Raw genomic sequence first — 23,656 nt, forward strand, 5'->3', positions numbered from 1 at the left:
GATGCCATGCAATATAGAAATGTAGGTCTAAAAGGGACCTGAGGATCCACACATACATGACATTGCTTTGTTTCATGTCACTAAGAACCGGAAATGCTCCAAAAGCTCGCTTTTATGAAGTACAGAAGTATAAGACTCTTGAAATTCTCAGTGACATTATCGTTTGCAAGATAGGCAACTAAAAGCCTCCCAATTATGTTAGGGAAACGCAGTGTTCTAAGGATAATGTCAAATGTGGGCTTTGCAAAAGTAAGGTGACTTTTTTGCCCCCGCATGCCTTTTGAACTCAAATAACCTGGCTTTTAGCCATAAACTTAGCAGCATTACATGAAAGAAAGTACTAATCTAGTCCATTTGTTAAAAATTACCTATAAAATCAGGCACATGGTAGGTGTCCAAACTTACTGAATGAATTAAACTGTTCAGTTTTCTGAATTGAACCATGAGTATTTTTATTTTATTTTATTTTTTTAAAATTTTATTTATTTATTTTATTTTATTTATTTACTTAACAGAGAGAGAGAGTGCACAAGCAGGGGGAGTAGCAGAGGGAGAGAAACAGCACGGAGCCCAATGTGGGACTCGATCCCAGGACTCTGGGATCATGACTTGAGCCAAAGGCAGCCATTTGAGTCACCCAGGCACCCTGAGTATTTTTAACACTACCATCCAGTGCTCTGTGGACACATTATATAATTGTATTTTGTGAAACAATGGAACAAAAGTCAAGAATATATATGAATTCTTGTAAAAGTAGAATAACAGATATCAAGTACTGTAACATTTGCTAATTTCTGTTTCAAGAGACAGTATGTTTTTGGACTATAATAAAAACTGAAAATTTGAAATATCACTGAAGACTAAGATTATTATTATGGTAAACTTAGTTATGAATTCATGAGCCTACACCACAGCTAGTTTTCTTTGGAGCATTGTATTTCTGTGGTAGAATATGAAATTCAGGAGATATCCTAAGTTCGTGGGCTAGCACTCACTGGAAACGGAACATCAGTCATGACCGTTTGATGTGTTTTTCTTTCTTTCTAATGTGGCAGCTATTTACTTAGTGATCCTCTAAAGGTAATATCCTCTGCCTGGTCATTGTCTGCTGGGAGCTCCCGCTTCCATTGGCAAGATGAGAAACGTGAAGTCCATACTGTAAAACAGTGATCTAACGTTCTTCTTCTCTTCCACAAAATCGAAGCAGCATGAAATTAGGAGAATTTTACCTTTATTGGATTTTATGTGTATATACCCAAGCTGAATTCTAAGAAAGAATCATTTGAACCTTGTGCATTTGAATATAAATCATACTATATAACATACTGTTTTGTTTTGTTTTCCAAAAGTGTTGGAGAACATTTTGATTTCTGCCCAGATGCATTAAATATTGAGGTCAAGTGTTTTATATATGTATGTAACATGTATTTCTCCAGTCTTTTGGAGATATCTTTGTGTGTCACTATGTCTATTTAATAATTTTTGAAGGATCCAATACTCCAGAAAAGAAAAAGTTATTGAACTAATTTTTACAAAATGTTACACTATTTAGCCCATAACTGGACAAAGTCTTGTGAAAAAAATTTAAAGTAAGAAGAGCAAATATTATTTTGAAGTAAAATTTCATCAGAACACATTGCTTTGTAGATTAAGTGTGGTTGTCATGACTGTTATTTACTTAGCAGATAAGTCAGGTTCTTATAATCTTTGGAATCAAAGGAAGCTTATTATCAGGGTCAAGTTTCTGTTTTCAAATTATTTTCAGAAGGCAAATTCTCTTTATTGGATAACTCTCAGTGAATTGTCATGGCATTATGAAGAAGATGGTATTTTTCCATAAAGTGTTTGAGTAATATATATTTTAATGAATAGAACACATTTTCTTGCCTTTAGATTTCTTAGGGAAATTCTTTAATCAACATTATGAAACTATTGAGATATGAAGCCAAACAAGTAGGGCAAGGAACCGGCAAAGTAGAACCCAAGGAAAGTGATCTCAGAGAATAATTTAAGTGCATTTTCACTGTCCTGTTTGCAATTGACAGAAAGTACTTACAAAAAAAAAAAAAATTATAAATAAATCATGGAAAAATCTTAAAATAATGAAAAGAATCCAAAAAGCACTTCTCTTAGAGGTCCAAGCATTGGAAGTATGACTACCAAATTAACTTTCCATCCCTTGGAAAAGGAAATAAAAATGATCATATCTATCTTTATTGAAAATACTTTGTTTTTAAATTTCACTGATTTATATGCTCTTGTTTCTATCTCAAGTGAGATAGTCTCTGACTCACTCTACTTTTACAGGCAAAATATAATCTTTATTGTGTTTCAAAGATCCATAGATTTTCTTTTAATTTACTCATTTTATTTTTGCCAGTTGTCACTCAGAAATTTTATAAAGGTGGGCACCTGGGTTGTTCAGTCAGTTAAGGGTCTGCCTTCAGCCCCCCATGGTCCCTGAGTCCTGGGATTGAGTCCCACATTGGGCTCCTTACTCAGAGGGGAGTCTGCTTCTCTCTCTCCCTCTGCTGCTCTTTCTCTATCAAATTAAAAAAAAAAAAATCTCAAAAAAAAGTTGTATAGAGGTTTTATGTTTTATTTTCTTGCCTTTTCCTTTTGTATGTTTCTTCTTTGTATGTCTGCTTACTTCGTTATTAGAGAATTTTCCTTTGGGAAAGTCCAGTTAGGAATAACTTCTTACTTGTGCCCTAAATGCGGCATATTTTTATTGACTGGCTCTTTTTTCTAACTCCTTCCTATTTTTCTCTATGTGGTTGCCATAATTATATTCGGGTCAACTTTATATCATCTGATAGCATCTAGCAAGACTTTTCCCAGGTAATTACTTGTCTCTCAAGAGGTGTTCCCAAGATGATACATGCATGTATTCCTAATTACTGTGAACACCTCTTATGAAAGTATCCTCTCTAATTACTTTAAAAAGTAATCTTTCATTAAAGTGATTTTTCTTCGAGTCTCTCTGCGGATATCCCAAAAGTTACAATTTCTGATAGTCTTCAATATGGGAATGCTTAATCAGAATGCTCTTTTTATCTGGTTCCTTATTCTAGGCTAGCTATCTTCTGTGAGGTATGAATCTTACTCTTGTGAAACAGGGACTCAAGAAAGACACATAAGCATGAACCTAGTGAGAATTAGGGCAGAGTAGTTCCTGAGGTGTTCAGTACTGTCTCTCCTGAGTCACTGCTGTTGGGTGTGGCTGTCATGGCCTGGGGAGCTATTAGTAATATGGAGAAACATTAACCAACAATTGGCCCATGGCCACAAATGGGAAGGTGAACAGTCCCTGGGACTTTTCCTGGGATTTGCCTGGCATCGTAAAGGTAGTGCTAGACTAGAAGCTCTGTTATCAGGGGTCTACCACTAACTAGTCAGAGACTGAACAGGTCATGGTACCTTCCCAGGTTATCTTCATTTATGTAGTGAAAGATATGAAGCAAAGCCTTTCGGTGTTTTTCAAAATCCAGTGTTTCTGTCCAGATTTCTAACAGTGCTTACCAATTCAAGATTATTTCAATATGTTATACTCCTTGCTGAATTAGTCCATTATATGAATTTTTTTTGTGTCCTAGTGTGTCATTTCCATCTGCATGACGTTGTGGTCATATCCTGCCCACTAAGTGATATTAATATATTTATCGGGGCTTTTATTAGGCTAGGATCATCACTGCCCTGATGCTCCCAATTTTTATTAAGAATTTCCACTCTGCCCTCCCTATTGCAACTCTCACTGTGAATCCTTTCATTCTTTGAACTTGAGTCAAAATTTGTTCATTTTTTTTTTCCAGGAAGTGTTTGTGTAGTCAGATTTAATGACATTTTTTTTCAAGATTTTATTTATTTATTTGACAGTGAGAGAGAGAGATCACAAGTAGGCAGAGAGGCAGGCAGAGAGAGAGAGAGAGGGAAGCAGACTCCCTGCCGAGCAGAGAGCCCGATGTGGGACTCCATCCCGGGACCCCGAGACCATGACCTGAGCCGAATGCAGCGGCCCAACCCACTGAGCCACCCAGGCACCCTTAATGACATTTTTTATCCTGTGACATTTGTGTGTATGATTGGGAGAGGGCGAGATCTTGCTAAAAGTGCACTGGCTTTGCTGTGCGAACTGTTGCTGTGTCTGTTTGGGAGTCTGCTCTCTGCACTGAGCTCCTGTGCTGTATAGGGAGAGAACACTTTCCACATTCTCCCCAGTTCATTTACCTATTCCCTTCCTATTAGCAGTAAGTCTGGTGATACAGTATACAGTTTTTAACACAATTGTTTAAGGAAGGGAAGAGGAGAGAAGACACCATGTAGGGACTCTGACCTTATTGCAAGATCAAGTTTTGGGCTTCCTTAGTTGACTTGAAAACTTATATGGACAAAATACTGTAGCTTCTTTGCTCTCTTTCTTTTTAGATTACCCAAATTTCGAATAATGCTCTTTTTTTTTTTTTTTTTTTTTTTAAGAGGCTTCAGGGTATGAAGGCTCTGAATCTTGGGGTCAGTTAGAGCTGGGTTAATCCCAGCTCAAACAGCTGTTTGTATTAGCTATTATACTACAACCTCTCTGAGCTTTATTTTTCCCACCTATAAAATGGAGTTGCTAATACTCCATAGACTCCCTGTGAGGATGGAGTTGAGGTAGTTGACATGTCAAACATGACACATAACACACATTCATCCATTCGTTCATTCATTCATTCATTTTAAAGATTTTATTTACTTATTTGTCAGAGCACAAGGAGGGGGAGAAGCAGGCAGAGGGAGAAGCAGGCTCCCCTGCTGAGCCAGAGGCCGGATGTGGGACTGTGTCCCAGGACCCTGGGATTGTGACCAGAACGGAAGGCAGACATTTAACAGACTGAGCCACCCACGCACCCAAACTCAGATTCGTTTAGGGCCAAACTAGAAAAATAACTGCAGAGGAGAAGAGGGCATGTGGTATTCCATTCCAGCAGGGGGTGAAAAGAACATGGGCAGAGGGAAGATAACTTGACTTTGTAGGCATTCTTGTTTAAAATGTAATAAATGAAACATACCTCGAGGCTAAATGAGATAAGGTTATAAGACCTCAAGTGCACATTGAGGCCTCTTATCAAAAGTTCACTTTCATGAGAATAAGAGAATATAACCGTCTTTTACTTATCTGTCCCTCTAATGAGATGTAAAATGTAATGGCGGTTTGCTGTGGGAGCCTTTTTGAGATGATGAGGGCTGTAACACCAGACTGACATTTCGTATTTAAAGGATTCTGCCTGCCCTTCTTTTTTTTTTTTTTTTAAAGATTTTATTTATTTATTTGACAGACAGAGATCACAAGTAGGCAGAGAGGCAGCTGTCTGCCCTTCTATCGTTGCCACAGATTCATCCTGTGGTGTATACTTTTATATTAATTATTCTTTCTTAAACTAGTCACTCTTGAAATTATCTTGAAAAAATTGTTGGTTTTTATCATCAGGATTAAAAGTGGGATCTGGTTTTGAGCAATGGATTTCTGTTATGTAATCTAGTAACAGTATCTGGTAATATATACCGAGCATCTATGTGTCAGGCACTGTGCTAAGCACTTTACCTGCATTACCTTAAAGTGACCTTCACAACTACCTTGTCAATTACATACTTTTATCATCCATATTTTACTGATGGATAATCTGCTTTTTTGTGATAGGTATGACTCCAAAATGATCATAATTGGAAAGCAGTGATGACATCCTATTCCTAAATAGAGGTATTAGAAGATATTGTGGAGAGGCTTTAGGATGAACACTAGATGGTGGAGATGTAGAAGCACTGGTTTCTAAGTGAACCACATGCAAAGCCATTATGGGCTTGCTATTAGAAGTCACAGTAATGTGGGACTTTTGGGTGGCTCAGCTGGTTAAGCATCTGCCTTCAGCTCAAGTCATGATCCCAGGGTCCTGGGATCGAGTCCTGCATTGGGCTCCTTGCACAGGGAGCCTACTTCTCCCTCTGCCTATTCTGCCTGCAGCTCTCCATGCTTCTGCTCTTTCTCTGACAAATAAATAAAAAATCTTAAAAAAAAAAAAAGAAGTCACAGTAATGTGCCAGCCACTGACAGAAGGTTATGATTAAGTTGATGAGATGTAGGATTTAGATGCAGACTACATCAGGAGGCACTAAAAAGAAATGGGATCTCTTGAATTTAAGTGCAGGGAAAATTTGAAGAAGTAAGAGAAGGGACAGTCACATAATGATGTCCTTTGGCCTCTTCAGGCTTTAGCTATGAGGGGGATCAGTCAGTCTTTGCCCAACCTTGTAGGTAAAAAAAAATATGACAGTGTGTTCATTCATTCAAGCAAATATTTAATGCCTACTGTATGTCAAGTACTGTTCTAAATTCTATGGATACAGAAGAGGATAAAGTATATAAGAAACCTTGCCTATGAATGGAGCTTACGTACAAATGAGGTAGATAATAAGCATAATAAATGCTTATGGAGAAAAAGAAATACTGAGCACAAATATGGTTGGGTCAGGAGGACTAAGAGTGGTAATGGTGTTAGTCTGCATTTTAAATAGCATGCTCAGAGGGTACCTCATCAAGAAAGCAACAGTTGAAGAAAGAGGAAATGAGCCATGCATATCTCTGCAGCAGAGCTGGCTAGACATAGGGTAGGCTATAGGGCAGGGACAGGGCTTCCTGTTTCTTAAAGGATGCCATTAAGGATGCCAATTGGTGGACTCAGGAAAACGGGGACATGAGCAGGTGGGTTCAGAGACGTAACCCGGAGGCCCGCACAAACTGTTATGCTCTGTAAAATTGGGAGCCACTGGAGAATTTTGAGCGGCAAAAGAAAGACACAATCAATTTCAAATATGCTATATTAAAGGATTCATCTGGATTCAATATTGAAAATGACTGTTGGGCTCAAGAATAAGCACATCAGAAGCTCTGAAAATAATTCAAGTGTGAGATGATGATGTGTTAGATGGTCAGGATGGCAGCAGTGATGGTTAGTTTTTGGATATATTTTGAAGACAGTAAATGCAGGTGTGAAATAAGTTACAGAATATCAAATTACTCCAGAATTTTTGGCCTGAGCAGTTGGAATGATGGCGTTGTCATTTGAAGGTGGCGTCAGTCATCAGAGATTTGGAATCAGGAAGCACAGAGACCGGGTTACAGAGGCCTGGAAGTTCCTATTTTCACCACTTCCCCAGGATGGTTGACCAGTAACCTAGCCACCAACACCTGCAAACATGTCTGAAAAGCTATTTGGGAATCACATCTGAACTTAAACACAGAGAGACTGGATTTGGAGATCAGTCCTGATCCTGAAGACAGTGTAGGTGAGGGATGAAAAGTAACTTACATAAGATTCAGATACAAAGTAGTGGGCGGATACAGAGTGAGAGATAAGAAGACTGGCTGGCTGGATGCTGACATAGAACCTGATAAAGCAGGAGCTTTCATAACCTGCTGAGACGTGGAGGCTCCCAAAGGCAATTATTTTGCAACTCTGATATGCTGGGTCAGGTGAGTGAAAGACAGAATAAGATACTGGAAAGTTGTCACCTGGGAAGTCACTTTTTTCATAGGTCACTTGGGTGGATAAATTTGGCATTTTCAGATAGTAGGGAATGTGGTGTGGTTTTGAAAAAAAGGAATGGGTTGGTGGGAGGGGTAGATTGGGATCAAATTATAGAGGTTCAAAGCAAGTTCAGTGGTTGTGGCCAGTAGGAAGTCATGAGACAGGGAAAAACACGGGAGAGATAAGGAAATAAAATCTGGATGTTTTCTTCCTTGTAAGAGAAGTGGATGGATGGGGAAGTATATGCACATAAGTGTGTGTATACATTGTAACACCTTCTGTAGATCTCTGAAATTGAATGTTGATATGTAATATACTTGAGATCATACTTGAAATTATGTATAAAAATTTGCCTCCCACTTTTTTCACTTAGGATTTTTCCCATAATAAAATAATTGATTTCCTGTACTGATAAGCAGTGGCATCACAAAGCAGGAACAGTGAGAGCTGCCTGGCCTGGATGCAGGTAATAAGGAAGTTCATTATCTCTAGGGAATTTAAAAATAGCAAGAAGATTCACTAAAAGGCAGTCTGCTTTTTAGTACACCATATGCTGGCAATTGTAAATAATGTCAGTGATGATATGCTGTTCCTCACCAGGGCAGCTCCCTGCTCCCCCCACCCATCCATACCCCTCCTGTCATTCCTTGGTTCAGCAGTGCTGATATGATGAGAGTCTCATGGTAATATTCCTTTAGATAGGTACAGAGCTTCATAACTGTTTTTGTGTAATCATCAGACACTCCACAATTAGTTGACTTGCAAAGCTTTAAAGTGAGAAAAACATTAGTCAGTACACCTTTTTTTTTCCCCCTACAAACTAACAGTTTCCTTTGGGCTATATTTTCTTATTAATAATCACCTTTCCATTTCCCCCTTAAGAATTCAAACAGATATTATAAACAAGTAAATAAATGTGAAAAGCAAAAACATTGCCATTTGGCTAAATATCAATCCAATATGTGCTACTGGAAAATCCATAATCATGAACAAAAATCAGTATCTGTTTCATAGTAGTCATATTGAAGCCTGCTGAAATCCAAACAGTGACTGGAAAAAAAAATTAAAAAAAATAGTCATGAACCATGTAGTCTTTTTACAAATGGGCAGTTGGAAATTGAGAAAATCCAAAAGTCTCAAGTCACCCAACTGATCAGTAGCTATTAGGGCAGATAGTATTCAGGCTTCTCAGTTTCCATTACCAGACTTTTTTTTTTTTTTAAGATTTTATTTATTTATTAGAGAGCATGTACACACGAGGCGGGGAGCAGAGGGAGAGGATCAGATGGACTGAGCACTGAATAAGGAGCCTAATGTGGGGCTCTATCCCAGGACCCTGAGATCATGACCTGAGCCAAAATCAAGAGTCAGACACCCAACCTACGGAGCCACCCAGGCAGCCCTCCATTAATCAGGCTACTCTACTGGGAAGGAGAACTAAATTTCTCAACAACATTAATAATATCAAATGTTCATTGTCATGTGCCAGGCAGTGTTTTAGGCTCTTTATTTGTATTAACATATTCATAACCACTCTAGAAGATAGATAGCTCTATTGCCTCCTCTCAGAGGTGAGAACAAAGAGATCAAAGAATTTATACTAGGATTTAGAAGGAGGAAATGGCAGTGCTGGTATCTGAGCCCCAGCAGGGAGTCCAAACAGAACACATAACCATCAGTATTACCTCTGATAGACCATTCCATGCTGATACCATGTAGACTAGCTGAGTTCTCACCAGGCTTTTGGGCAGGTCCTGTCACATTTGATTCCTGCTTAAGGAATCTACCAGATAAAGTCCCACTCAGTAAGCATGGTGTATATGAGGCTCCTTTTTTTTTTTTAACTTTTTTTTTTTTTTTAAGATTGTATTTATTTATTTGACAGAGAGAGAGAGATCACAAGTAGGCAGAGAGAGAGGAGGAAGCAGGCTCCCTGCTGAGCAGAGAGCCGGACGAGGGGCTCTATCCCAGGACACTGAGATCTTGACTTGAGCCGAAGGCAGCGGCTTAACCCACTGACCCACCCAGGTGCCCCTATGAGGCTCTTGATGCGTCTTTACCTTTGTGCTTTATCTTCTTTCCTCCTCCCATCAATCACCTTAAACTCCAGTTTTATTGAATTGCCATTTTCTGGGCGTGCCATGGCAGCTTATTCCTTCTTAATTTTGTAATGGTTATTCCCCCACTTGCAGCTTCTTTTCCTGTATTGTCTCCTGTTCAGTTTATAAAAATCCATGTTAATGATGAGTCATCTCCTAGGATATTGCCACCTTTGTACTTGTCCTTTGATTTTAATTCTAATTCTAATTAGAGGCATGGTATACACATTGTTTCTTTATTTAAAACATCCCATATAACTTTCATGTTCATTTTTGTAATTTTCATAGGTTTCTCTCTACTTAATTTTTGGATATTTTCTATATAGTTATCTTTAAGTCACTAATCCTTCATTTGAGTACTATTTACTATTAAACTCATCCATTGAGTTCTTAATTTTGGTATTGATATTTTTCAATCATGTAATTCTTTTTTTTTTTTTTTAAAGATTTTACTTATTTATTTGACAGGCAGAGATCACAAGTAGGTAGAGATGCAGGCAAAGAGGTAGAGGAGGAAGCAGGCTCCCTGCGGAGCAGAGAGCCCAATGTGGGGCTCGATCCCAGGACCCGGGATCATGACCTGAGCCGAAGGCAGAGGCTTTATCCACTGAGCCACCCAGGCACCCCTCAATCATGTAATTCTTGACTGCCTAAATAACAGTTATTTTAAAGTCTGTTAATGAAAATACCAATATTTGGATTACCTATAGGTCTGTTTCTGTTTTTTGTTTTTTCTCTTGGTGTTTGCTCATTTGGTTCTGTCTTTGCATTTACTTGGGATTTTTTGATTGAATACTGGATATTTAGGATAAAAAAACTGTAGAAGTGATCTCCATTAGATAGGACTTAGTTTTCTTTGATTTGACAGCTAAAGTAAGATTAGATACCCTTACTCCAGATAGGGATTGGGATATAATGAGGCTGAAATTTAGTCTTTCAGAATAGTGATTTATCTCCAGTTTTCCCTTACCCTTAGGGTAACACTTCTGGAATCTCCTTTAAACACTGAAATTGGTTATAGGGGCTTCTTCTTTTAGAAGAAACTGAAATCCAGTGTGATTCTCAAAATCATTCTTAAGTGTTTTCCCCTCTTACCAACTTCCTTCTGTTTGGTTTCTTATCCTTTTACTCAGGCAGAAATTTTGGATTTGGCAAGTGTCTCAAGGGCATTACCACAAGGAATCTTGAGATCACTTTATTATGATTCCCTTTGCTCTGTGATTACGGGTTATCAAGTTCTTTTCCCTTTGTGGTACTGGCCTCCAGTTTTGTTTGTTTTCTCTATCCTCCTGAGATTGCTAAAAGGTTTTCACCATAACTTACTGTTTAATATCAGTGCCTTGCTCTGAATTGGCAAGCATGTAAAAGTGTTAGGTGAAAAAGTGGCAAGAAAAATTTGTCTTACCTTGTTATTTCTCTTCTATCTCTGAGTTTGGCTCCATAAACACTGGCTGCATTTATTATTTTTTTTTTCTGAACCTTGTTATTTCCCTAGAAGAGTTGGTCTAATGAAATTATCATTGTCTTGTATTAGAGAAGTCCCTTTGATTTTACTTTGAATTCATTAGTATGATTAAGTATCACAAAATCTGTAGGTGAATTTAAGAAAAAAAACACACATATCAGATATATATTAAGGAGTTTAAAATAAAAACCAATGATAGTGTTCATTTCAGCAGCACATATATGAAAATAGGAAAGATACAGAGAAGATTAGCATGGCCCTTATGCAAGAATGATATGTAGGGGCACCTGGGTGGCTCAGTGGGTTAAGCCGCTGCTTTCGGCTCAGGTCATGATCTCAGGGTCCTGGGATCGAGTCCCGCATCGGGCTCTCTGCTCAGCAGGAAGCCTGCTTCCCTCTCTCTCTCTCTGCCTGCCTCTCTGTCCACTTGTGATCTCTCTCTGTCAAATAAATAAATAAAATCTTTAAAAAAAAAAAAGAATGATATGTAAATTCATGAAGCAGTCCATAATTTTGCTGCATGAGGGATGGGCCTTAAGGAGGACATTTGTTGTGATGAGCACTGGGTATTGTATGTAAGTGATGAATCACTGATTTCTACTCCTGAAACCAATATTGCACTGTATGTTAACTAATTAAAATTTAAATAAAAATTCAGAAAAATGATAACTATCACTATTTAAATGTTCAGGAAAAAATTATTTGAAATTTTATGTCTAGTGTAAAAATAAATGTATTTCTTCCCATTCGGTGAATCAGTTAATGGCAAGTTTTATTTTATTCTTATTTGAGTATTTCCAACATGTTTATGAATGGAAACCATCCTGCATATTATTTTAACTTCTCATGCCTTTGTCAACATTTCTCTGTATAATGCATGTTGTGAAACACATTATTTTGACCATTATTCCAATGAAATTTTTTCTGCATAAGTTACAAATGATAAATTCTTGTGTTTAGAATATTAGTCAAATAGTATACCTGTGAGAATATGTTTAGATATAGATATGCTGCCTATGTAAGGGTGGACATTCTTGTATATATATGAGGGTATGGGTACAGACTTTTAGTTCTACATGTTTAAAATACTAGAGAGAGACCTGCAAGTCCTTGAAAAATGCAAATATTTAACTGGCAAATTTAATAGAGCTTAAGTGCTCTCAAGTTTAGGGTCTTAAAAAATTAACTCTTTGTGTCAAAAATATTATATACAGTCATATTTTATTTAATAATAGTTTATTTATAAACTTTATATAACTTTTGTATTTTTTGTATTTTTGTACTTTTATATTTTTTTATTTTTTAAAGATTTTATTTATTTATTTGACAGAGCTCACAAGTAGGCCAAGACACAGGCAGAGAGAGTGGGGTCGGGGGAGCAGGCTCCCTGCTGAGCAGAGAGCCTGATGCGGGGCTCCATCCCAGGACCCGGGATCATGACCTAAGCTGAAGGCAGAGGCTTTAACCCACTGAGCCACCCAGGAGCCCCATAACTTTTGTATTTTAACACTTTCAGGTAAACTTATTTTTTAAAACAAAAGTATTTATGCTATACTCTATTCAAAACATGAAGATGAAAATAACCCTGAATGAACCAAGAGCAAGAATTTTGTAGCATTATGTTCTTCACAGTTGTGTTCTATAAAACGCAAGTTTGGGAAAGTGTAATATTAATTTTTTTCAAGTGTCTGTTTACCTTATCTTTTTCGAAAACATTTGCTACATTCAAACAGTAAATATATCCATTGAGCCAAATACACTAACCTTTTTCTCTTTGTAAGTTAATTCCAAATAATGTATTTCAGTTAACAGTCCAGTGTGAAAAAACCAGGCGGCTCATTCCTAAAATAAAAGATTGCTCTGTCAGCTGCCATTTTATGTTTTGTTATGTTTAAACCAATTCTGATTCAATCAACATAGCTTTTAGGATTTATTTACATAGTTTCACAGTAGCAAAATCCCTAGAGCTCAAAGCCACAGATTTCCCAGACTTAGTTTCACATAAATATGTGTGTCCACACTGTTTTATTTTTAAGGGTGATATCAAAGAAATTGAGAGACCAAACAGTTATTTTAAAATAATTCTTAAGGAAATGTGACCCAAAGAATACACTTATTTGTTAATTCTCCCCTCAACATCAGAAATTTAAAAAGTCCATTTTCTGTTTTTCCTGGTTACTACTGAAGAAACGTGTGCAGATTGCTATAACCTATGTAACAATATATTCAACTCATGTGATCATATTAACTGAGAAGAAACAGTGATAAGAACAATTTTTTTTAAAATTACACACTTAACATGGGGCTGAACATTTAAAACTGGACTGAACATCTTTGTTCTCAAATGCCAAGGGCTGCTTTCATAAAATCCCCAAAGCTTCCTTCCCAACTGGGGACTGTCCAAGCGAATACCTTGAAGTTTTCAGCTTTTCCACCTCGAATGCTATCCTCTCTTCTAATCAGTTTTCTTCAGAGGAGAAAACATCTGTGAGCTTGACCCACACCCCTGTGATTCTATTACTTTGATTTTTGTTTTTGTTTTTTACTGCAGTTGACACATGTTAGATTAGTTTCAGATGTATAGCATAGTGATTCAAGGACTGTATATGTCATGCCATGTTCACCACAAGTGTGGCTACCACCTGTCACAATACAATAAAAGACATGACTGTCTTTTATTGCCATGACCCTTATTCATTCCATAACTGGAAACCTGTATCTCCCACTCCCTTTCACCCATTTTGCATCCCCCACACGAACTACCAGTTTGTTCTCTATATTTATAGGTCTGATTCTGCTTTGTGCTTGTTTATTCATTCATCTTATTTTTTAGATTCCACATATAGGTAACATCATATGGTATTTATCCTTCTCTGATTTATTTTACTTTGCATAATATCCTGTAGATCCATCCACGTTGTCACAAATGGCAACATCTCATCCTTCTTTATGGCTGAATGATATTTTGTTTTATCCTTCAGCCATAAAGAAGATACAACTTCTTTATCCATTTGACATTTGAGCTGACTCTATGTCTTGGCAATTGTAAATAATGGAACAACAAATATGGGGATGTATGTATCTTTTCAAATTAGCATTTCCATTTTCTTTGGGTAAATACCCAGTAGTGGAATGATTGGGTCATATGGTAGTTCTATTTTTAATTTTTTAAAGAACCTCCTTACTGTTTTCCACAGTGGTTATACTAATTTTCATCCCTACCAAGAGCATAGAAAGGTATCTTTTTCTCCACATCCTTGCCAACACTTGCCATTTCTTGTCTTTTTGATTCTAGCCATTCTGACAGACCTGAAGTGATCTCATTGTGGTTTTGATTTGCATTCCTATGATGATGAGTGATGTTGAGCATCTCCTTGGATAGTATTTATATGCAAAGACATATAAAAGGAATCTTAAAGAGGACTTTATAATGGACATTTATATGTGTGATGGGTATTAACTGTTGTTTCTTAATGTTTCGTGAAAGTGAATGTTTAAAAGATTTTTCTCCTTGGTTCTGTTCTCTCTCTGCATTTTATTCCTTAATGCTGCTTTCTATTCCACACCTTCAGCTACCAGTGCTATTCATGACTGTGGCGTGGCCTGTCTTCTGAACATTGGCCTTGGAGTCTAGCTGACCGTCTGGCAGCATCTTTACTTGCTTGGCCCACAAGACACTTAATGCAGTGTGTCCCAAGTAACAGCTACAGGTTTCTGAACGTCACAGTACTTCCCCTCCTGTCATCTCTCTCTGAAAGGCATCACCACTTTCTTAGCTACTGAGGCCATCATACTTTGGAATCACATATGATTCATCTCTCTCTTATTTTACACCTCCAGTTCTGTGTGGACTGAACTTAGTGACTCTCTTCTAATGAAAACAACATGGCTGAAGTGATGGTGTGACCAAGTTAAAAAAGATACGATGGCTATTCCTTGCTCCCTTTCAACTACTTTCTGTGGGGAAGCGAGCTTCTGTGACTTGGGTCACTCAGAAGTTTACAGGGAAGCCCGTGGGCTGAGGAAATAAGACCTCTTACCAACAGACATGAAAGTGAAGCATCTTGGAAGCAGATCGGCCCTTCCAGCCAATTCCAGATGACTGCAGCCTTGACTCTGAGTCAGAACCACTCAGAATTTTTCACCCACATAAACTGTGAGATAATAAACATGTTACTTTAAGCTGCAAAATTTGGGGAGTGATTTACTATGCAATGATAGATCACCAACACAGGAGGCCTGATCTCTGCGAGTGAGATGAGATTCCTCCTTAGAAATCATCTATACCACTGACCTGTTCCTGGACACTGTCTATTTGTATTGTAGTTACTCATCAATAAATTTTACACTTTGGTGAATTCAGGCAAATTTATACAAGTCTGAACTGTTTAGTAACATGTAAATATATCAGAGCTTAAAATATGAACCAATTCAATATCAATTCAGTAACAATATATCAATTCAGTAACCACACTTTATGTCTTAGGAGATTCTAGATGTGATCATTTACCATCACCTCGTGGTTCTTAAAAGACATTCTCAGCATCTTACATTTCATATTTCCAATTATGCTATATGTCAACATCCATGAACTAATTAAAATATTGTAATTCTACTAAATTAGGTTACAAGTTGCAGCCGATTTCTAAATTAAATCTACAGTCGAATACTTAAACAAAATGATATAGATGGGAAGTGATTCTTTTTTATAAAAACCTAAAGTTTAGGGGTGTCTGGGTGGCTCAGTGGGTTAAAGCCTCTGCCTTTGGCTCAGGTCATGATTCCAGGTTCCTGGGATCGAGCCCTGAGTCAGTCTTTCTGCTCGGTAGGGAGCCTGCTTCCCTTCTTCATCTCTCTGCCTACTTGTGATCTCTGTCTGTCAAATAAATAATAAATAAAATCTTTAAAAAAAAAAAACAAACACCTAAAGTTTAGCACCAGGGATTCTCCTTTGGTAACATTTATATGCAAAGAAATATAAAAAGCAATCTTAAAGAGTATCCTATAATAGCCATTTATATGTGTGAGGCCTCAATATTTATGACTGTAGCCATCCTATTTCTCCATTTGGGGAGTGATTTGACAATCTAATCACTTTAAGTGTTACAAGTGCTAAAAGATAATTGTTTTTTTTTGTCATCTTATTTTAACCTGAATCAGTATGTTTTATGGTGGTCAGAGAACAGTCCTCTTTAATTATGCCACCAAGGAAACTCTTCTTTTCCATTTGGACATTTATATTTGTAGAGGGTTAGTTTAAGGGTGAGAGAGAAGAGTTCTTTCTAGGCTCATATTTAACAGTGTGTGATTTGCTCTTTAATCACGTTAATTCTGTAGTATATGTGCAGCCGGTGGCCTTTGATGACGGTGGTTTCCACTGCTTTCAGTGGCTTTCCCAGGTGTTCCATATCTAAATTCAGGAAACAATGGATCTACCAAGAATTTATAACTCTCAAGGCCTAGAAGATTTTTTTTTTCTTTAATTTCCTTATAAACAGTGGTCAGATGGTCTAACTAGTGTATTGGATTCTGATGAATGTCTTGATTTTAAGATGACAGTCTCATAGGTAAATTGGGGGACTATAACCTACTTTCTATAACCTAACATATGTGTTTGAAGTCTGCCTATAAAAAACACAAAAAATGGACAGATATAATCTGTTTTTTGCAGGTGTCTAATATTTGAGAGAACATACTTGAAGAGATTTTAATTAAGAATATATGTCATCTTAGGGAACCTAAGAAACAGAACTCTACAGGGGTTTGTCCTCAACCATCTGGTGTTTGAATTAACATTTTTATTTTTGACTGGAATAGAATGCAAAGCTCTTCCTTAAGGTTTCAGTAGATGACATGCTAGAAACGTTCAGGCCCTTGGAATTTAGGCTTCTAGTGGAGAATGGCTTTGTTTGGTGAGAAAAGTATTAGAAATGAGCAAGGACAGGGACGCCTGGGTGGCTCAGTGGGTTAAAGCCTCTGCCTTCAGCTCAGGTCATGATCTCAGGGCCCTGGGATCCAGCCCCTGCCTCAGGCTCTCTGCTCCGCAGGGAGCCTGCTTCCTCCTCTCTCTCTGCCTGCCTCTCTGCCTAGTTGTCATTTCTTTCTGTCAAATAAAATATTAAAAAAAAAAATGAGCAAGGACAAATCTGACATTATACCTTTCAGAGAGAAATTTCAGAATATACAAGTGTACGTGGCAGCTTGGGGCAGTGGTTTTGAGCGTGGACTCTGGATCCACATTGGCTTTGAATTCCAGCTCTACCAACTTAATTTTCTATTATGTGCTAGGTATGGTGTCCTGTGCCTAAAAGAATATTTCATTTGATCCTCGAAAACACTATAGGTATGTTTTATTTTTCCATTTTTTTCAGATAAATTGAGATCTCAAGAAAGTAATTTGACCAAGATTAACAGCTGATATACATGGTAGATGGAAGACTGGAACCCTTGTCTGACTTACTGCCAAGGGTTTACAAATATTTTATTGTTGTAGACTTTGTAACTCAGAAGGGATGTGGGAAAACAGTAACAACAATAATTTCCCAATACTGAAGGGAGGGGTGAAAATGAGCATGACAAAGAGCTATTGAAACAAGGATCTTTCCTGAGCTGGGAGAGAATAAGCTTTGGTTTGACTGGAGTAAGCATATTCTTGGGAAGGTGAAAGGGAGGGTAAAAAGCCCCCTCTTCAGTCATTATCATTTTAGCCTTGCATTAAGTTCTATTATATGTCTTTTTATTTCCTTGAGATTTCCTTCATGATATCTGGGTACCTTTTCTGTTCTCAGGTAGATGTGCGAGTTTGTGGTTCTTTTACTTTGACAAGCTGACAAGCAGGATGTGTTCTAACATGGTTGTCTCATCAGAGAGTGTTAATACACACTCACATAACCAAGGTGATGCCTGTTCTTTTTTTTTTTTTTTTAAGATTTTATTTATTTATTTGATAAAGAGAGACAGCGAAAGAAGGAGAACTCAAGCAAGGGAAGTGGGAGGGAGAAGCAGGTTCCCCACTGAGTGGGGAGCCCTATGTGGGGCTCGATCCCAGGACCCTGTGATCATGACTTGAGCCAAAGGCAGATGCTTAATGGCTGAGCCACCCAGGCGCCCCGAGGTGATGCCTGTTCTATCATTGAGCATGTGAAGTTCACATTCATGGTTTTAACTTGGTGTGGGTTGTATGTATTATGTATAATGATTGTTCCTGTTGGGAGACACTTAAACTAAATCAAGGAAAATGGATTCCAAAGCCAGTAACCAATAACATGGCATAGATTTTTTTCTTTTTTAATCATTGGTTAAAATACTTTATCAACGGCTTAAAGCAAAAGTATATACCTAACGTGTTACCTTTCAAGATTCGGTTGCCTGTTTATAGCATCTATCTAGAATGATGGAAAGAACCAAGAAATTGATGAATCAGCCCTAAAACAGCCAATATAGACAGGACCAGAAACTACAGCTTTTTGGTGAGGCATGCTGCCTGGTCCTCCTCCAGAGCCTATTTACCTTTATTTTACACACAATTAAAATAAACTCCCTAATCTTTCCCAACCCAGATCAGATTACAACTATCACATTAGAATACAGGGAGCCATACTGACAAGAGGAAAGATCAGCTTGATATCTTAATAACAAGAGAAAAGCTGGGAAGCCGACAAAAGACTACTCTGAGCTTTAGTAGGTACGACTTAGAACTTAGAATGCAGTGACTGGCACTGTCGCAACCTTCTAAATTGTCATTGTCAGTAAATATGCATTTTCACTATTTTTTTAATCCTGTACCATTGCTGAATTCATTTATTAGCACAAGTAGTATTTTTGATTGCTTTTAGATTATACATATATATCATCATGTATATTTATTGACATTAAAAATATTTATGCTATGTTATGATAGGTAAACAATGAATCCCTTCACATGGATTCTGCAAGTTCCCTGTAATGCATCCAAAAGACAGAAGATTAAAAAATAAAAAAAGAGGGAAGGAAAATAGGAAGGAAGGGAGGGAGAGATGGAGGCAAGGAGGCAGACAGGCAGGCAGTCCTGAGACTTCTACCCAGTTGTTTTTGGCTCAAGAACATTTATTATCTCCCTGTGAAAAGAGAGACTAGTGATCCAAACTAAATTGTTTTTTCTGCAATATTCTTATGATTATGTTACATTTAACTGTTTATTAAATCAAAAGCATTTTATACATTGAAAAAATTAAATAATTTGCCCTTGTCTTAGAAACCTTTAAATAATTCCAGATTTAAATTATATTTGGTATATTATGCTTGAAAAGTCAAGGAAGAGTGTTCTTTACAAAAGAATGTTTTCCATTTAAAATTGATTGGACAAAAACAACAAAAATATTTTGGTACTTAAAGCCACATTTCTAGGGCACCTGGGTGGCTCAGTGGTTTAAGCCGCTGCCTTCGGCTCAGGTCATGATCTCAGGGTCCTGGGATCGAGTCCCACGTCAGGCTCTCTGCACTGAAGGGAGCCTGCTTCCCTCTCACTCTCTCTGCCTGCCTCTCTGCCTACTTGTGATCTCTCTCTGTCAAAATTAATAAATAAAATCTTTAAAAAAAAAAAAGCCACATTTCTACAACTATCAGGAAAACTCACTGTATATGTTAACCAGAACAAGAACAAGGACCTTCTTTAATGAAAATCAAGCATATTTGTTAAAAATTAAATATAATTGAATGTTGCAGTTAAGCCTAGATTCTTAGAGGTCAGTTGGAAAAGAATAGGAATAAAAAATAATATAAAAACAGATTTGACACCATCTTGACTGAAGTTAGTATTTAGTTAAAAGTTGTATCTGTATTTTCTTCATTTGAGGTCTTCTCTATTGTTATTAATATCTCATTTAATTTTTTTTTTCAACACTGTATCATTCCTTCCCATGTCCTCTCCCTGAGACCCTTTGGGCAACTTACTACCTTCTAACCGGGCCGGGACAGCTTTACCTGCTAACTCTGCTGCTACACTGGTGTGGCAGTAACTAACTACGTGACCTAGTGAAAAACCACAACAGTGACATCTGGATAGTAGGGAAACCACAGATGGGACACAGCTATGGGTACCATCATTAATCTAAAATAATGTTTATAATCTTGCTGATAAGGGAAGGCTTGATTGCATTACTGTGTATTCTGGGTAGTTTAAATCTTATAAATAGGGGTGCCTGGATGGCTCAGTGGGTTAAAGCCTCTGCTTTCAGCTCAGGTCATGATCCCTGCTCAGCGGGGAGCCTGCTTCCCCCTCTCTCTCTGCCTGCCTCTCTGCCTACTTGTGATCTCTGTCTGTCAAATAATAAATAAAATATTTAAAAAAAAAGTCTTATGAATAGAAGGCTCCTAAATAAAGTCAAAATTTCTGGCATTTGCTTAACATAATATTGTGTTCTCTATGAATAGAATAGAGGGCAGAGGGTTAAGGAAATTGTCTTAGAACTTTTGACAGAAATCGTAATAATTTCCATCTGAAACAAAAGAACATAAAAAGCTAACTGTTAAGTTAACTGTCAAATTCAGGTCAAAGAGTTTTAAGCATTTGTTTGGTAGATTTATATTCTGGAACTTCTTAGTAACTTTTTAAATTCTGGACGAGTAGGATAAATGACAGTAATAAAGACATGGAAGCAACACTGAGATATCTCACTGAGGAAGAGCTGAGCAGCTGGGTTCACAGTCAGTAATGCTTTGGCAAGCAGGGAGGGGTTAGGCATGTACCAAAGAAAAATAATGCCTGTCCTGTTTTCTTAATCAGCCACCTTACAGTTTAAGGAATTTCAGTGTTCTAGCGCAATCAAGTCAAACAATCAATTATCTGTGCCAAAGAGAAGACCTGAATAAGGAAAATATCTGAATTAGTATACATTTTTACCAGCATTTTCAGGCATGCTCAAAATCATGATATCACTTACATACTTGCTTTTTCTATTCAGGTTGGCCTTTCTTAGAGTCTTCGAGTGGCTAATGTTATCTTCTCCCTACCTCTTTGGATGGTTAGCTACTTTACCTTTTTTCTTTTCTCTTCTCTTCTCTTCTCTTCTCTTTTCTTTTCTTTTCTTTTCTTTTCTTTTCTTTCTTTCTTTCTTTCTTTTTTTTTTTCTTTTTCTTTGCTTAAGTAGCGTTTCCAAGGAACCAAGATAGCTTTCTTCATACATCCCCTGGGAATTAATGCTAGAGATGAACAACAAGGTTCTGGCATACTCAGACTGGCCTTTTGCTGTCAGCTGCTTATAGCTCAGAAACGAATTTTCAGCCACCCCAGGACTCTGCAGGAATAATACGATTCCTTGGGAGACTCATCACTAGCTGTTTTCAGGTGGGAAGCGGGCCCGGGTATTCACTATACTTTGTGCAGAGACTCACACCTGGAGATGGCTGGGCTTGTAGGTCATTTGTTTCTTATTGAGAATTGGGACAAAAGCAGAAAGACTGAATTGCTGCCTATCATTAGTTCACAATCACTGTCTTCTGGACATCTCCGTCCGAGTGCCTCCTATACCCCAAACTTAGTACTTGCCCAACTGAACTCTTTATCTCTACCCTTCTTACAAATTGGATATGACATTTATATTTTCTCACTAGGATGATGATATCACCATCTTCCCATGCATTGAAAATAGTAACCTTGAAATAAGATTTTTTTAACTCTCCTTCTCCCATATACCTTCTTTTACCCCCCATTTAATTTCTTTCTTTTCTTTTTTTTTTTTTTTAATGAAGACCTGTTGATCGTCTCACCAACATATGCCAAACTGGCTGTATCTGTTCTGTCTCCAGTGCCTTCTGCTCTACTTCAGGCTTGCATGATCTCTTGCCCATACTGTTGTGGGAAACTCTTATTTGTCTGTTCTCCTGCAGTGTTCCTTCCTGTTAATTTCTTCTTAACCTTCAAGTTTTAATTAACACATTGTCTTTGCTAAGTGTTTCCTGAACTTCCCACGTTAGTTCAGTGTGGCCTTCCGCGCTCCCATGCACATTGTTGTAGCACGTACACATGCTGTGATCCACTTCTTTGTTTATGCCCCTGTTTCTCCAGCTAGATTTGGAAGCCCTCGAGAAAGGACCTTTGTCTGGTATACTTTGAAATTCTGAGCAGAGTAAATGCCCAGCACCTTTCTTAAATCAAAATGATGAATAGAAAATGTTCTGATGGCTTATGAAATCCAAAATTAGTGGTATAAATGGATAAAGTAGAAATCAGGAAGGTCTTATTATTATATTTTAAACACACATTATGTGCAGCATTTATGTGAATAGGAGAATAGGTTCCAGGTGTTCCCAAACATTTCTCTCTTAAGCTTTTTAAGAATCACAAGCAGATATGATTTTACACTGTGAATTTAGGATGCAGTAGTAAATGTAGCAAGTCTGTGCCTGAATCAAAATGCACAATATTCCAGCACTCTACCTGGTTCTGTCAGTATTCGATTCAAAAGCTAGTGGAAATTACCAAATTGAATGCTTTTCAAGGGGTTCATTGGTGACTGAGGATAAGTTGAGCTCCAGGGGCCAGATGACCCAGAGCACAGTTTTTAAAATGAAATGATTCATAATGAAATGATTCAGGTAAAAACAGACAAAAATAAAACCTATACATAAAAGAGGTTAAAATAGTTTATTCCATGATATATAGTTTATGAATGGTTACAAAATGTGGTATCACATTTGAAATTGACTAGAATTTTGTGAAAATGTGCATTTATGTGAAAAATGTAATTATGTACATGAAGTTATTAATGTAATAATTATTATGGCATACTTCAGCTTAGTGGTGGGGTTTTGCAGCTTTTAGGGTCCTTGTGTAAATTACAAGACACAACTTGAAAACAAGAACATAGAACTTATTTATCTTTAGATCATTGCCTTTCAGTGGGGTGGGGTGATTGGAAGAGAGTGAGGCACTCCCAGCCTCATCCCACCATGACAGCATATCAGAATCTCTGGGAGCCTTTTCAAACTGCTCACTGTTCTTGGACACAGTGGGAATCACCATGGAAAGCTAGCTTTTCCTTGATGAGAGTGTGGTATTGTTGAAGAATATTAAGGCAGAAAAAAAGAGAGTACTACTGAAAAAGGAGTCAGTGGTTGAGGACACTTTTGTTTCATATTTCAAAGATACTAAAATTAAAATGCCATTTATATTTTCACATACTCGAAAAGAAGCATTTACAAAATAATAATTTTGGTTTTACAGTTTCTGTCTTTTCTCTTAATCAAGTAAATATTGATGACTGAAGGGAGAAAAAAGGATATATCAGTGACAATATATGCATACATACCTATAACACATATACATTGTAAATAAAATGCATGACATAGGAAGGCTGAACCAACTCTGCTTCTATTAAATGGTGGTAAGCCTCAAATATGTCCCTTTAACAAGAAAGTGAGAGATGCCAAAACTGAAGAGCATGATAGACCGCCCATTCTACTTCATAAGAATGGCTGGGAAATATGGATGTGAGACCACAAGAAATCTTTTTAGGTGTGTAACTGCTGAGTAACAGCAGGCACTGGTATAC

General features: G+C 37.4%; 1 protein-coding gene and 1 pseudogene across 3 annotated transcripts in view; both read left to right on the forward strand.

Annotated features, from left to right (window-relative positions):
- FAM83B (family with sequence similarity 83 member B) overlaps positions 1-23,656 on the forward strand; it is an 84,171-nt gene that overhangs the window by 19,571 nt on the left and 40,944 nt on the right. The window lies entirely within an intron of this gene.
- Positions 11,325-11,406, forward strand: LOC123942904 (annotated as a pseudogene).

The sequence above is a fragment of the Meles meles genome, chromosome 5 (genome assembly GCF_922984935.1).
Source record: "Meles meles chromosome 5, mMelMel3.1 paternal haplotype, whole genome shotgun sequence".
NCBI lineage: Eukaryota > Metazoa > Chordata > Mammalia > Carnivora > Mustelidae > Meles > Meles meles.